This window comes from Vidua macroura, chromosome 18, assembly GCF_024509145.1.
Source record: "Vidua macroura isolate BioBank_ID:100142 chromosome 18, ASM2450914v1, whole genome shotgun sequence".
Classification (NCBI taxonomy): Eukaryota; Metazoa; Chordata; class Aves; order Passeriformes; family Viduidae; genus Vidua; species Vidua macroura.
Genome location: NC_071588.1, coordinates 563,412 through 579,889, shown reverse-complemented (window position 1 = coordinate 579,889; position 16,478 = coordinate 563,412). Strand labels below are relative to the sequence as shown.

At 51.5% G+C, this 16,478-nt stretch overlaps 1 protein-coding gene across 3 annotated transcripts in view; it reads right to left on the bottom strand.

Moving 5' to 3' along the window:
• Positions 1-7,013, bottom strand: part of RIMBP2 (RIMS binding protein 2) — a 108,070-nt gene extending 101,057 nt beyond the window's left edge. For all 3 annotated transcript variants that reach the window (XM_053994091.1, XM_053994093.1, XM_053994094.1), the window contains exon 1: positions 6,914-7,013. The gene's annotated coding sequence lies outside the window, so the exon portion shown is untranslated. The remainder of the gene's footprint in view (positions 1-6,913) is intronic.
• Between the last annotated feature and the right edge of the window lie 9,465 nt (positions 7,014-16,478).

Here is a 16,478-nt window from a genome sequence, read left to right as displayed (position 1 = left end):
AGGAGCTCATCTGAGAGGGGTCAGGCGTGGGGCAGGGAGGAAGGAGAAGGTTTTCCTCAGCATCCTCTGCCCTGCCCAGCTGGGGTTCAGGCCTGGCAGTGCTCAGTGCCTGCCCTGGGCTGGAGCTCTGCAGAGCAGCAGGGAGTGCCCAGTGCCACCTCCAGGGTCACACCAGCGTTGTGGCAGCACTGACAGCCGTGGCCAATGGAATGTGTTCATGGGCAGGACACAAACACTGGGCACTCAGTGCTGCTCTCTGCTCTCTGCCCAGAGCAGTTCTCCCACAGAGAATCCCTGGCACCACCTGAGCCCCACAGACTGCGGGGTGGCACACCAGTGGGGTCAGCAGTTCATGGCTTTGCTCTTTCAGCTCTCATCACCGTGGGCAGCCTGTTTTCCTCTCCTGTTCTCTACATTGCTCTGTCTTATTTTAAGACAAGAAAAAGATCACGTATTTACAACACTTTTATCATAATGTTACAAAAATATCAGCAGCTTGAAGCTTTATGCACTTCATTTCCTTGTAGCAGTGTTTGCAGAAATCAAACAGACATTTTTCAAAAGGGAAGTTAGGATGCAAGCCGAGCACAAGGTTTGGGGTTTCTGATAATTAGTAACTACCAACATCGAGGGTGGCAAAACTCTCACTTGCATGGGACAGCTGGGATCCATATCCAGAGTCACTGAGCAGGGCTGCTTCACTCTGGCTGCACGAGAAACGTCACCTTGTGGAACTCTGAGGAAAAGCTGGAGCTCCCACCCCTGCAGGAGTGAGGCTGAGGCTCACTGGAGCCACCAGAGCTGTGGCACTACAAAGGACCAGCCTTCTCCCAGCCTTATCACCCTCTTATCAACCTCTCTGCCTTATCACCCAGAATTTCATCCAGTTCTCCCTCATTTCTCATTACAACTTTCACGTCAAGACCACAGCAGCTCATTGCCACCGAGCCTGCCCAGCAGGTAAAGACAGGAGGCAGAAGATGCCCCGTGGTTTATCAGAGAGCACAACAGAGCCACAGACAGACAAAACTCACAGACAGGACTCAGCCCCCAAGGCCACACCCTGGCCAGGAAACCAAAATGAGATTTATTTCCTTCAGGGCCCAGGCTGGTCCATCCATGGGTGCTCGAGCTGCACTGGATAGTGGAGAAGGATGTACAGGGATGATGTACGGGATGTACAGGGGGGTACAAAGATGATGTACAGGGATAATGTATAGGGATAATGTACAGGGATAATGATGTATAGGGATAATGTATAGGGGTGTATGGGGATCTTTTAGGCACCAAGAGTGTGGGACTGTGTGTGACCAGGACTGAAGTGTGACCAGGAGATGGTCCTGGCCTGGAGGAAGGAGGAAGAGCTCTTACTCTGTGAGTGGACACGTTGCTGCCATCTACAAAGTGCTCCTTTAGCAAGCCAGAACCTAATGAATTACCCAGCATTAAAAATTGATCGTCCCTACACAGCATTTTTTAAACCTGTATTGATTCACGTTTTCATTCTGCAGAAAGCACCAGGGCCCAATTAAGATCTGGGTGAGGTGAAGGGGTGGGGGGACGAGCTGAGAGGTTCCCTGGGTTTGCTCTGTGCTCGGGTCACTTCAGAACTGGGATGAGCAAAGCTCTCAGGAAAGCAGAAAGGCTCCGAGCATCCTGCATTTAGCATTTATTCGATCTGTGCCTGGCGTGCCAGTGTTGAAATCCGAGCCCTGCCTGCTCTGCCCTGCAGGGAAGGCAGACAGAGCCGACTGCAAAGCGTCTCCGCCAGGGAAGACAATTGACCTGACAGCCGAGGGCACAAATCTTGTGCCAGAACAAACCATCCACAAGATTTCTGCAGTCATCCTACATAAAAAACCTGATCAGGCCGCTGGCTTCAGACAGAGCCTTATGTCAGGCCCAGTATGACACAAGCACATTTTCCCAAACTACTTAAAGGTTATGTAATAGAGATCTGCAGAGCATTAGCAGTCACATGACACGTCCCACTAAGATTTCAAACTGCCACCTACAAAATTTAATTAGCAAGCAGTAAACAAGAGAGAGGGGAAGGAATACACTCCTGGAGCTGGTAGGGAATATTCCTGAGGTTCTAAACTATGTGCAGGACTGGGGCAGGGAGGTGGGGATAGCAGAAAGTCAGACTTTACCAGGAGGGGGAACTGTGAGTGCCACAGAGCAGGGAAATGCAGGGCACAGGGGCCAGAGCCAGCCCTGAAGTGCTGGTCACTGTGACAGCTGAGAGCTCCCTGCCCTCAATCTGAGCTCCAGCAGCTCCCTGACCCTATCCCTATCCCAGCTCCAGCCATCTCCAGCCAGTGCCCAGCCCAGCACACGCCCAGGCACCTGTGCTGTGCCCCTCTCCGGCTGTGGCTGGCACAGATCTGTACAAGTCCTGGCTGACTGACACCAGAGAACACTCTCAGTGAGAGGGGCAGGGCCCTCCCTGCACTTCCCACACCAAAAAGGCACCATGGCATTCCATACTGGAGTAACAAAGAGCATTTTCCCAGCTCTGTAAGAAGGAGGTACAGAAATATTCAGCAGGAGCTGAAAAGGTAAAGTCACAGAATAAATTCCCTATTCTGGCAGAATTCAGCCTTGATTTAGGATTTTTCTAAGCCAACCCTAAACAAGTTAACCTGCCTCAAGAAAGGCTTATTTTCCTTTCACAGTTGACCAGGGGGGTTATAATTGTAATTTTTTCCATCACACATCCAGTGTAAAAACTTGATGAGGCTGTCTCATAATAAATAATGATAAATGATTTATGCTCCTCAGTGAAAGGGAATAAATCAGTCTAGTTCTAGGGGAGGTGGAACATGGAAGGAAAGGGGTGCATGTGAGCTGCCCACCAGCCCACCATGTTCACATCCAGCCTTGAGGAAGAGGGGCTGGCTGCAGGATGATCTCTAAAGGAAAACTGGAAAAGGGTTTCTAACTGTCCTGAGATGAGAGCAGGGAAGAGAATCCGTGCCATGCTGTTATTTTCTCAGTGCCTTCCTCCTGCCTGTTCACAGGAACAGCCTGCACTGCTGCTGATCAGCCAGCACTGGGCACAGCAATCCCTGCTGCTCTAGAAACCCAGCCTGTGTGCAGCAGAAAATAGAAAACTTTATGACAATTACATATTTTTAAAAAAGCAACCCCCCCCCCATCCCATTCCCCCTGTCCTGACCCCTGCACTGTAAATGTTTGTCCCAAACCACTGCCACCAGCAGGGGAATGAGGCTCTCCACTCCAACCTGGACATCCCCACCAGCACAACACAGAATTTAGCTAATCAGATGCTATTCCTGAAACCCCAGAACAAATTCAAATTTTTCTGGCACTCAGCAATATTTTCTATAGATCAGCAACACACAATGCAGGCTGTCAAGTGATTTATAAGTAGCATCTAGAAGCCTCTGCTGGGATTCAGCATCCTGATGGAGAAAACAGTATTTGGTCTGAAAATCTCATTTCCTAAGCAGATAAAATAAATAGAATGTAGCGGAAGGAGTTCATTATTATTCCCATTTACATAAGAAGAACAGAGCCCAGGTGCTAAATGCTTTGCTCAGGGCCATTCACAGAACCTGTGGCAGAGCTGGAAGCCCCACTCTTGTTTCCTGACCACGAGCACGAGCCGAAGTGTGGAGCCACGAGCCTTTGGACCACTCTCATCTCCTCACCAAAATCCAGCCACAGGTGGCTTTACAGCCATCACTTACAGGATGAACACACATCATTTATCAGGATGGGTGCAGGAAACCTCAGTGCCCTCTCAAGCTGCAGTCCCCAGCTGCTGCAGGGCCAGGGCAGCCCTGCCCCTGCCCAGAGCCTGGCAGGGACCCTCTTCTCCACCACTGAGCACAAACTGGCCCCGTGGCACCTTGTCTGGGAGAAGCTGCCTTTTCCCAGCACAGTGGCTACACTCCAGTTCTATTTTTATTCATGATATTGGGGTATTTTTATTTCATGATATTTGTCAATTCTAACAGCAAATGCTGTTCTAACAGAGGAAATGCTGCTGCCAGCAGCACTCTGTGACAATCCTCATCTGTGCTGGACAGGCATCTTACACAGAACATCAACAGTCAGACAGGTAATCACCAGTGGCACCAGGTGTTTTCCAGAAAATCTGAAGCAGATTTCAGTTCCTTGCTCCTATGCACAGAGACTTTCCAAACACCAGAGAGGAACTGGCATCTACACAGCTTGACATTCGATCAGAATAGGATATACAGGCTATGAGAGGGGCAAACAAAGGATTTACACAAAATTCCAGTTTAGTCAGAACCTTTTGCTGAATAATAACCCAAAAATAAGCCCCAGGAGAAAAGTCGTGACTAACAGATATTTCAGCTGGTGTGACATATTCCGTAGCAGTGATGAGGGCCCGAAACAGTTTCAGTGAAATGACAAACAGCCTTGACTGTCAAACCATGCTTCATTCAACATGAATATTGAAAGGACAGGACATGACCAGCTGCTTTCTCATTACAGAGCAAAGTCAGCGTGGTTTTGGATATTTAATTTTGATCTGTGGTGGGGCACTTGACACACGAAAAGGAACCCCCCTAATACCCAAGGATGTTAATTTTCAGGGATGACAGGCTTCCCATTTCTCTTGTGGCAGCCCAGAGAGGTTCAGAGTTTTGTAACAAGAACACTGCTGTGCTGGAGTATTGATTTAAGGCTCAGTGTCACACAGCTCTCCAAAGGGCAGTGGTCACACACACAGGTGTGTGCACACCTAACACCTAAACCAGGGACACACCTGCACAGTCTGGCAGATGCAGAAGTACATCCATGGCTTGTACAGGCAAGGCACGGGTCACATCTACAGAGAGATGCTTCAGGTTTCTGAGCTTGCAGCTCTCAGTTAGCTACAGCAGCACTTAGCAGCTATCCAGACCATTTTCACACAGAAATCTGGGGCACTGCCCTGCCCCATATTTTGTTCCACCTCACTTTTCCTACCCCTAAAACCCACGTGGTGTTTTAGAGCTGTAACTTGGTTTTAATTCTAGAAATTTCAACACGCTGCCTGTCTCCAAAAGGTGCTCCAGGTAGAGACAAATACATCAAGTTGGATGCAATAGCAGAGCCCCTCTGTTCACTGCCTCTAGCATGCAGTCATGCTGTATTTTAGCAGCTGGAACCCACTCAGGTACGTAAGCAGGGAAAATCAGAGCTCTCCAGCCTGCAGACAGCATGGCCACTTGCCTGGTTTCATTTAGAGTCGGTCTTTTCCCTTTTTAAAAGGGAACAGTCTGCACAAAGCCACTGACCAGGACCATCAGATCAAAAAGGAACAACAAAGAGGCACCTAAAAAAACCCCAAACTCCTTTAAGGTACTAGAAGCAGCTCAAATGTGTTTCAAAGGCTGCCTACAGTGGTGAATCCTGGCTGACATCTGTAATATTTGATCTGAATTACCTTCTTCATTTGTCAGCTGGGCAGACTTGAAAGCCCTCCTGTAATAAAAACGCAACACCTCCCATCAAAAATGCCAAAATACAAAGTGACTACAGCAACTTTCATATCAGTGCCATATACTGCTATTTTTTATCATATTGGCTTTATGGGGATGCTGTATCTTCCCCCCTACTGCTTGGTCAGTGTTTCAGTATTTCGTGCTGTTTTCTTAAGGCAGCTCTTCTATCTTTCCAAGCAATAGTCCTTATTTTTATTTGGATGATAACAATCATGGTATTCTTCCCCTGTCACAGAATACATGGTGCAATTCTTGATGTTACAACCAGTGCCTTTGAATTTAGGTATTTCTTCAAAATATATCCAATCCCTTAAGAAGCAGGCTCTGTATTCACCAGATGCAGAGTCAAGCCTCTCTAATAAGTTATTCTGCTGAGTTATTTTGTATACAAACCCTGCATCGCTACCTGCCCCGGACAGAACAGCCCAGGCAGTGTTTTACCACTAAAAAAACCTGGCAGCAGTAGCTTAACAAAGCAAACCAGAAGCTTTAATGTGCGCTGAGATTCTCCTCGAAGCCCATGTACAGCTGTAATGTCGACCATCACATCACTCTGGGAAAGACACACCCCCGTGCCCAGCGCCGCCAGCAATGGCCAGTTTGGGGGAGAGGTTACTAAAAACCCTGCAGTACCCCCTGAACACGGAGCACAGCGTACTGCTACATGCTAATTCACTGGCATTTGCGGGAATTTGCAATCGTAAATGTCATCATTCTGTTCTACGTGATCGTCTGCAGAACAGACATCCCCCAATCCTGCTATCCAGTGTCCACGTATCTGTCTGTATCTGTCTGCGAATCTCGCCGTTCGGTGAAAAAAGGATGAGGAATTTACTGGCAATTGGTCTGGTTCAGCTTCAGATGCCAGACCAATGCCACGTATTCGCACGGGCAGTGGCTGTGTGGAGGAGCAGCCGGCGATGACTTTGCCGTGACACGACAATCCACATTTGCAAAGCAAACACATTCTGAGGAGATGCACCGTGCCTGGGGCTGGGGGCAGGGACAGCCACAGCCACCGCCACCACCAACTTTGCCCACAGACACCAACACGGAACAGAATCACAGCCATCAAACCTGCCAAAATGGCTTTTATTTTATTGGAAACCCTAAAAGCGACTGGGAAATGACATCAGATTAAACATCAGTCGCAGGGAGGATGGAATAATCTAGCAAGAGTTTAATCCCTTTACCTAGTGCACGATGCACATTTTATTATTCAGAGCAGCACCTAGAAGGGAAGATGCAGTGAAGGGCATCACCGAATTGCTGCAGAATAATAAAGTTTGCCTGCCTGCGATAAGAGTTACCGACGCCGGAAGGGGACTCTCCTCCCGCACACGCATCCCCATCCCCTTCCCCATCCCCTGCGGCCCCGCAGAGCGCGGAGCAGCCCCGGCTGCTCCCAGGGAGCGATCCCCGCGTACCTGCGCTCAGGCGGTGCCGAGGGCGAGCGGGCTCATGCGGGAGCGGAGAGGAGCGGAGAGGAGCGGAGAGGAGCGGAGCGGGGCCGGGCAGAAGCTCCGGGTGTCGGCAGCAGCTCCGGGGCCGGGCAGAAGCTCCGGGTGTCGGCAGCAGCTCCGGGGCCGGGCAGGAGCAGCTCCGGGTATCAGCAGCAGCTCCGGGGCCGGGCAGGAGCAGCTCCGGGGCCGGCCGCAGCCGCAGCTCGGGGTATCGGCAGCAGCTCCGGGTGTCGGCAGCAGCTCCGGGTGTCGGCAGCAGCTCCGGGGCCGGCCGCAGCCGCAGCTCGGGGGCCGGAGCGGAGCGGGGCCGGCCGCAGCCGCAGCTCCGGCGGCGCTCGGTGCCGGCGCTTCACGGGCGCTTCACGGGCGGGCAGGCGGGGAGCCGAGCGAGCATCATCGCCGTGCACGGCCGCCCGTGAGCCTATGAGGCGCTCGCAGCCGCCCAAGATGGCTTTCCCGGAGCCCGCGGCCGCTCACATGGCCCGGGCCCCGCGGATGCGCCGCCCGAGGGGCGCGGGGAGCGGCTGCGGGCAGAGCCGCGGTTCTGCGAGCTGCGCTAGCGCAGGATCTGCTGGCGAGGTCAGCCGTGGCCTGCTGGCACGAACCAATGAACTGTAAATGCGAGCCGCAGGTTTTTTTTTCCGCCGCCCGGCCTGCCCAATGAAGGCGCAGGAGCGCCGGCGCGGAGGGGAATTAAGGCAGATTACCTGGAGCATCCCAACCGTTCCGCCGCTCCTCTTCCCGAGCAAACTGGGGGCAACGCATTCCCACAAAACTCCTAAGCTGCAGCAACATCTCCCCAGCAGGCAGAGGGAGACGCTGTAAGGGGATACAGGGAAAGATTTTCAATAAATCAAATTTTAGAAACCCAGCTTCAGTCGTTTTCTCATTTTTTTTGCTCCTAGTTCCTCCTGAGCAGAGATGATCCGAGTGACAGAATCTGATCACTTTGGGAGTGCATTCACTACAACATAACTGAATTCCCCAGGCTGATGAAGGTTAAATCATCAAGAAAACATCTGAATTATATTGAGTGGTATTTCTGTATTTTCCTTTTAGTATTTTACAGGAGAAGGAAATATTGCATTCTCAAGGCACTATTTTATTGAATTCTGCTAAAGTATCTAGAGAGATACATCCCTCAAGTCACTAATGTCTTTCCTACAGTTCCTTTTCAGATACCAGCCTTCCTCCCATGGTTTTACCCACAGACATAACGAGGAAGAGCAGGAGAATTTTGGGAGAAATTTGGCATTAACAAGAGAAGGCAGATTTCCCCTCAAGCCCAATGGTTCCTTCTGATGTTGAAGTGCATGGGGAGTACCCTGCTCTCCAGGAACTGCCAGCACCTGATGCTTCTCTGGAAGGAATTAGGAGCCATGGAAGAGGGATTTCTCAGATGATCTCTCTCTCAAGTTTTGTGTCGTGTGGATTTCCAGTTCACGCTCAGTGTGAGCCCCTGATGTTTACTGAGCTGCTGGGGAGCCTCTCCCAGCTGGCCTTGTCTGGATTTCTGGGTGCAGCAGCTCCAGCATCCGCCTGTTTGAGCCCCCAAAGCTCCCAGAGCCACCACTCCCACTTGCATGAAGCACATTTCTCCTCAGAGGCTGGGGATTAAATCACAGTGTGGTCACAGTGTGACCTGCAAAGCCACTGGCTGCTGCTGGAAAACCTGTCCCTCACTGTATGAATGAAACACCCAGATCTGGCCCTGGGGACGTGGTATTGCAAGAAGAACAGATGAGGAGAAGGTTTACAGACAGTCTGTGCTTTCTTCCCTGAAGATCTGCACTGGCACCATCTAGAAAGACTAGAGTTTTCTGAATGAGAAGTCCAAAATCTAAAAATAAGGTCCCCGAGACCCCTCTGTTGTGCAAATCTCAGCCCCAAATGACCTTCCCTGAGATCACTCATGACTGCAGCAGGAACAACGAAATTCTGGCATTTTCTGAGGGAAAAGCTGTTCCTAGCCAGGTTCATATGTTCATTCCCAGATTAGATTATGCCTCTGATCATCAGGCAAGGCACTCTTACTTTTATAACCACTTTGTGGCATAAATGGCTTTTTTTTTTTTTTTTTTTTTTTGAGTCTAATTTTGGCTAGTCAGATTTTCCCCCTCAGCTGAGCCACATGGAAGCTTCAAACTGAAATGTTCCTTCTGACTGTATCAGCCCTGAGCACGCTGTGCTCCAGCACCAGCACAGAGCTGCAGCTCGTGACGTGAGCAGCACCAGAACATTCCAGCTGGCACATTTTGGAGATCTGGCTTGCCCAGGTTGGAGACTGGAGGAAGGTGGCTGTTCCTTTGTGTGCATTTGTACAAACAAAACAAAAATTTGCCAGGCCAGCCTGATACTTGAAAGTCTGTCAGATGACTGTAAAATGGTGTTATTGAGGTGTCAGACTGAGCCAAACCAGCTCTGCTCATCCCTTATCATGGGTGGGTTTCAAACATGAATATCTGCACGGGGGGGTGTGGGTACATGCATGGATAAAAGATGTAAATTATCATAAACTTTCTGAAAGCCTTATTTTAAAAATATGCAAAATTATATGAATAAATTTGATTAAGTCACTCTGAAAGTAAAATAGCAAGTCGTTTTTTAATCTACCAGTGCAGACTCTCTGCTATGAAGGTTTTAAATAATATTCTTTATCTCAAGAACATGTTTAGCAATTTGAGTAATAAAAATTTGACATATGCAACTTATTATGCAACAGCAGATGAGAACCGACATTTTACTGGAACTGTAAGATGTTAGGATTTATTATCATAAACATATTATTGTTATTATTTTGGTAGTTTGTGTGGCCAAACACCAGCAGTAAGTATATAGCTTGATAATAATTTTTCCTGGCTGCAGTTGTGCTGTTGATGGCTACTGGCATGTAAGAATATACACAACATATAGAACAGTTCTGCTGAGAGAAGAAAGGGAACTACAGCTCTGTGAGCCATGGAATCCCCCAGGATAGGAATCCCCAAGGAATGACCCTCCCTTCTGACAGACACTCTTTGGAGAAGGAGGGAGAACAAAAGACATCTTTCTGTAGATGATAAGGGCTCTATGAAATACCATTTTAACCACAACACTTTTCACAGGCTATAATGAATTTCACGTTCTTTCCATGAACATGAAACAATTACATGGAACAATTATTCGAAATATGTCCTAAGAGCTGGGTTTTCCTCCCCTCAGGATGAACGGCCAGTCCTGCAGGGTGTTGTTTCAATAAGCAAATGGCAATGAACCCTCCCGTTCCCAGCTGAAGTCTGGAATGAAAAGCCACGGAAGGAGCTCCCCTGTGCTGCTGCCAGGCCCTGCCAGGGATGGAGGAGAGCTGTCCCTGCAGCCTCAGCAGCTCCTGGTGGCCCTGTGCCAGCAGCTGCCCCGTGTCCCTCTGCCCCTCCTGCACACGGGGCTCTGCTGTCACACCCAGGGTGACAGTGACACGGGGATGTCACAGGAGTCTCTGCCTGAGCAGGGCTTGGGTGCCTCTGCTGCAATTCCTGCAGTCACTGTGTGTCTAACCCTGCTGCAGCAGGAGCTGCATTGCTGCAGTCACTGTGTGTCTAACCCTGCTGCAGCAGGAGCTGCATTGCTGCAGTCACTGTGTGTCTAACCCTGCTGCAGCAGGAGCTGCATTGCTGCAGTCACTGTGTGTCTAACCCTGCTGCAGCACCTGCTGCCCCCCGGGCTCAGGGAGCTCCTCTGGCTGCTGGCCCAGCCCGGGGAGGTGGGACACGAGCCGGGCCCTTTGGGAACTGAAGTTGTTCCTCTCGCAGGGTTTGCTGCTGTGCAGAGGGTTGTTGTTCCTCTGGGTTTGCTGCTGTGCAGAGCGCTCAGAGATGCTGCTGGCAGGGCACAAAGTCAGTACAAGACAATGCCAAGGAGAGCTGGATGTTGGGGTAGAAACACAAGCACAGGAATGGCACCGAGTACTGCAAAGGACCAGGCCACATCCTCAGTGGAAGTCTCCAGTCTAAACCAGAGGTGTTGTGGATTCAGACCCAAACTCTCCTCCACACAGGACAGCTTATTGGTATTAAATGTTGTGTAAATTATCTGTTTGAATGAGAAATGGACAGATACATATTTTGGGTTTAACTCACCTATCAATAAACCATTTTCACTGTAACTGTTTGCCAGCACAGTTTGATATAAAGAATAGAACTGGATTTTTACCCACCCTCAGGCATCCCAGCTGATTGTGGAGCTCTTCACACTCCCCTTGAAGCAGTTGGATCTCCAGATCTTTTATGCTTTTGGATTGTTTGTTGATATTTTGCAGATGTTGAGACTTAACATTGACAAAGTGCATTTTCTGCTGTGGAGGCAGCGTTCTGGTGATTGTTTTTGTGATGACAGCAGTGTTATTGGATGACAGTGTCAATGAAGATGAAGGGTTGACAGCCTGGAAAGGAGAAAATACATTTTTCATGACATTCTTGCTAAAGCTTTGTCTGAGGGAAAGAATTTAATTCAAATTCTTTCAAAAATCATAGCATGTTTTATTTGAAAGCTTTCTGCCTCAGACATTTCATTCAAGCTGTAAGTGAATAAGAGACAATCTTGCCTGATCAATCACCGGTAAAGAGAGAGGGATAACACAAAGAAATGAAAAGTAGGCAATTTCTTTTTCCTTTCCCTTTCCTTTCCCCTCAGCGAGCCCAGCCAGCCACGCTCGGGGGCCCTGGGGACACCGATGTGTTTGCCACTGGATGGCAACCGAGCGCTGCTGCTCCCGCGCCTGCCCGCAGCCCGTGCCGAGCCGATCCGTGCCGAGCCGATCCGTGCCGAGCCCACAGCCCGTTCGGAGCCGATCCGTTCGGAGCCGATCCGTGCCGAGCCCATCCGTGCCGAGCCCACAGCCCGTTCGGAGCCGATCCGTTCGGAGCCGATCCGTGCCGAGCCCATCCGTGCCGAGCCCACAGCCCGTTCGGAGCCGATCCGTGCCGAGCCCGCTATTCAATCGGAACCGATCCGTGCCGAGCCGATCCGTGCCGAACCCACAGCCCGTTCGGAACCGATCCGTGCCGAGCCCACAGCCCGTTCGGAACCGATCCGTGCCGAACCCACAGCCCGTTCGGAGCCCATCCGTGCCGAGCCGATCCGTGCCGAGCCCGCTGTTCAATCGGAACCGATCCGTGCCGAGCCCACAGCCCGTTCGGAGCCGATCCGTGCTGAGCCGATCCGTGCCGAGCCCACAGCCCGTTCGGAGCCGATCCGTGCCGAGCCGATCCGTGCCCGCCCGCGGCCCCCCCGCTGCTGCGCTCCCCGGGGTGCTGGGCCACCGAGCCCTGCCGGGCTGAGCCCGGGAAGCTGGGGCTGCTCTGGGCTCCGCAGCGGGCGAGCCCCGGCTCGGGGCCACCCGGGACGAACCTTTCCGTGCTCCATGGCTCGGGAAAATCGCTCCTGGCCAGAGAAAGCAGCGCTTTCTCCCAGCCCTTTGCCGGGCTGGACCTCACTCCTCGCTCCTTCCTTTCCTTCCTTTCCCCTCCTTCCTCCCGCTGCTCTCCCTTCCCCTCCGGGGATGGGCTGCCCGGGGCTCTCGGCTCCCCTGCCCGCACCCGCGGCTCCAGGGCCGTTTCCCTCCGTCCTCCCTCGCCCTGGGCAGGTCCTGCCCTTTCCTGGGCACCGAGGGCTCGGCTGTGCCTGCCCTGGGATCGGCTGGAACCCGTGCCGGCACCGGGCACTGCGGCCATCCCATTCCTGCCTTCGGGATCTGCCCAGGGATACCGGGCCCGTCCGGGCCGCCCGTGCTGGGATGTTCTGTGTGCTCCAGCCCAGCCCGGCCCTGCACAGCCCAGCACAGCCCAGCCCTGCCCTGGGCAGGAACGGGTCGCTAAGGTGAGCGAGGCGCAGCTGTGCCGCTGCCCCACCTCACACTGATTCGGCATCTCTAAAGCACGGAAGCCTCCGAATTTTCGGTGACAGAAACTTCTGGCCCAAACTGGAATTTGGCAGATCCCCACGAGCTGCTCCTGCCTCGGGTCCATCAGCACGGTTCTGTGCAAGGGAACAACTGATTTTGGTGTGAATGAAGAGTCAGAGGAGCAGAACCAACCTGAGGTGTGTTACATCTGCTAAATCTGCAGATGAATGTTTAACCGGTGAGTTTCTTCTATTAGGCATTAAACTGTTGAGTAAATGATCCAGTAAAATCCTGGGAGTTGCCAAACACTTAAGTGTTTATTGATTTTTTTAAAGCATTTCTTATCGTGTTTGTATCTGCCGAGGGGAGAAGCACTGAGAGCCCTGGAGAGTGGATCCATTAGCGAACAGAAAAGATGAATCAGAGCAAACATCAGGTGAAGCTGCCTTCCACTGAGGCACCCCAATGTCACCGAAAAGCAGTTTCTCTACAGGCAGATGGGGCTGTGCCTCCATCTCCAGGGCATCCTGGGGCTGTCCTCACTGCTCCTCCTTCAGTGCCAGCCTCAGCTCAAGGGGATTTGGAAAGAAGTTGATCCCCCTCTCACACAAGCCACACGTGCAGACAAATACTCCAGAATCATCACAAAAGGCATTTAACATCAGCATCTAAATTTTGTTGTTGTTTTTGTTGGGGGAATCACTTGAAATTGGCCAATATTTTAAATTAGCTGTCTTACAATACAAGCAGTAAATTACCCCAGTTAGAAGAGTAAAGAAGAAAAGTCACAATGGGTTAGTCCTGATACTCGTTAACATTCACAACGTAACTCCTAAAACTGCAAAGAGTTACTTGTAATTTGTGTAATTAATTTGTAATTTGTGCTGGACCATGAAACAAACCAGAGACACCAGGGAAGGCAACCCCGAGGTCACCCGTGTGCCCTGTGCTGGGCAGGGTGCAGAGGGCTCCTCACCTGCCATTCCTCACCTCTGCATGGTGCCAGTGCCACGAGAGCTGTCTCAGCCCCTGGCAGGGAAGCTCTGGAAGCTTTTAGAGCATGGAACACTCACCTTGCTCTTCTCAATACCTACTGAGCTGCTCTTCTCTTTGCTGCTGCCCTCAGCTCTGCAGCGTGGAGACTTTCCAGATGTTTGTTTTGCTTTCTTGTTGCCCTCTCTGGACTGTGGAACAAAATTCATCAACAGCTGATTACAATCCTTCAGAACAGACCGGGAAGGTCTCGGTGATGCTGCTGGTCTGAAATCACTTTGTTTGTCACCGTGCAGCCGCGGGGAGCTCCTGGCACAGGTGAGAGGTGGCACCAGGCAGGGCAGAGCTCAGCCCCTGCTGCCCTCCTGGCCTGGCAGTGCTCGCCGTGGGGTGACGAGGGGACAGGAGGGGACAGCCCTGCAGCCCCAGGGGCTGGTGGCATCGTCTGGAGCAATTCAGTCCTTGCACGTGGTTTGTGTCCTGGCCAGCCCCGGGAGGAATTCCCACTGGGAATTTGGAGGGGGGGCAGAGCAGCAGGGTGTCAGTGGCACGGGGGTGGCACAGGCTGCTCAGCCACGGGGGCACCCCTGCAGCTCACAGGGAGGGCCCTTTGCTCCTCTGCTGCTCCCCGGGGACCAGCACAGGGTGCAGAGGGGGCAGCCAGTGCTGCCCTAAGTGGGAAAAACATTCTAGCATTGGCTCCTCTTTAAAATGGGGAGATACTGGTAAATCACGTCAGTGTTACAGCCTGTACAGTCAGTGCGAGCCAGCCTTGCCTGCCAGAAGGTACAAACCCAAATAAACATCCCAGAGCACGTGGGCAGCTGGCTCACAGCACCGGGGCAGCTCGGCCAGGGCAGCTCAGCCCTCCCAGCAGGGCTGGTGCCTCTCTCCTGGCCCAGGGCTGGTCTCTGGTCCCTCTCCTGGCCCAGGGCTGGTCTCTGGTCCCTCTCCTGGCCCAGGGCTGGTCTCTGGTCCCTCTCCTGGCCCAGGGCTGGTCTCTGGTCCCTCTCCTGGCCCAGGGCTGGTCCCCTCTCTCCTGGCCCAGGGCTGGTCTCTGGTCCCTCTCCTGGCCCAGGGCTGGTCTCTGGTCCTTCTCCTGGCCCAGGGCTGGTGCCTCTCTCCTGGCCCAGGGCTGGTCTCTGGTCCTTCTCCTGGCCCAGGGATGCTGCAGAAGCTGCACTCTGAGCTGCCCCTGCCCCTCGCTGCTGCTGGCTGCAGGCACTGCAAAGCAGCTGCTCTCTCACTTTACATAACATTTAATCTTGTGTAACCAAGACCGCTCCCACAGGGTAAACAGAGAGTGAGATCTCTTTTTTCCAAGCACCACCACCCTTATTTTCATCTCCCCTCTCTGCTGGTGAGTCAGGCTGGCTCTGCTTGGCCAGCAGGACGGGGTGTTCAGTCCCATCTGAGTGTGGATCTCGAGTCTGAGGGAAGGTGAACCTTGCAGGACCAAGCAAGGAGGTCTCTTTGGAAAAGGAAGTCTGGAGTTCGTCAGACCTCAGAATTATCCAATTATGACCATTTACAGCAATTCAGTTCAGCTTTTCTTTTTCTCCTGTGCATTACTGCTCTGTGCTGTGGCACTGTGGGTGCTGGGGTGTGAGAGCAGAACTTCTAAGGTTACACCAGATGTTCATGAAACAGCTCCCCTTCAAGCACAGAAAAGATCTTTTAATGCAATTAAAATAATGCCACATGCACTTTTCTAGTTTAAATGGAAGTCAGCAGGGCACTTATTTATATCTGTGTAGGATGAAAAGAATGCTCGGTGGAAACCCAAGAAAAGCATCCTGGCCCACAGGTCTGAGTCACTCTGCTCAGCACAGGCTTGCCTTAGCAATGAACCAGCTTTGAGGGGGCAAAACACAGAAAGCAGATATGGAATCTAAATCTAGCTCTAGTGTGGATTTGTGAGCCCAGCTGGATTGCAGGCAACAGAGATTTTGCCTTTATTTTCTTATATCTTGCCTAAAGTTTATAGTAATTTCTGTTATTTTAGGGATTAAAAAACCAAATGTATTAGCTGTGATTAAAAATACATGTCAACACTTGCTGAATGTTATTGTCCTGTGAGTTTGTGTTTTGTTTCTAAGACTGGTTTGTTCCATGGTTTTATTTGCCTCATATTGGAAGGAAAACCATGCCCAAAAATCCATTAGGGGGAACTGTATAAATGGGAACTCTGACAAGATCTATCTATAAATAGTTTCAAAGCCCAGCTGTCAGCCCTGGGCCTGGGCAGAGCTCTCCCAGGCTGTCCTGGCAGACAGGGGTGACCTCGGGCTGGATGGGAGCAGGATTCCTGTACCCCCAAATCCCCTCCAACCCCCCCAGCTGGCAGCTCTCCATGGCACACGTGCCCTTCTCTCTGCTGAGCACTTTGGAAACCCGCTGTGCACACTTGCTGTGGTTCCTAGAGTGGTTCTGAACCTAATTTTAGGTGAACTTTTTTTAAATCCTGCCATCAGTGGCTATTGAGGAACTGTGTAAATAGGTGGTGAGAAATAGCTCTGCATTGTAGGAGTAGTCTAAATGTGCCCTTCCACGCATGCAAATTAATTTATTAAAAGCAGTGTAGCTCTTGGTGGGCAGCTCAGCAGGCAGGGACTGTTTCTAATGTAGGGACAGGAAAAGGAGCTGTAATATTTGTAA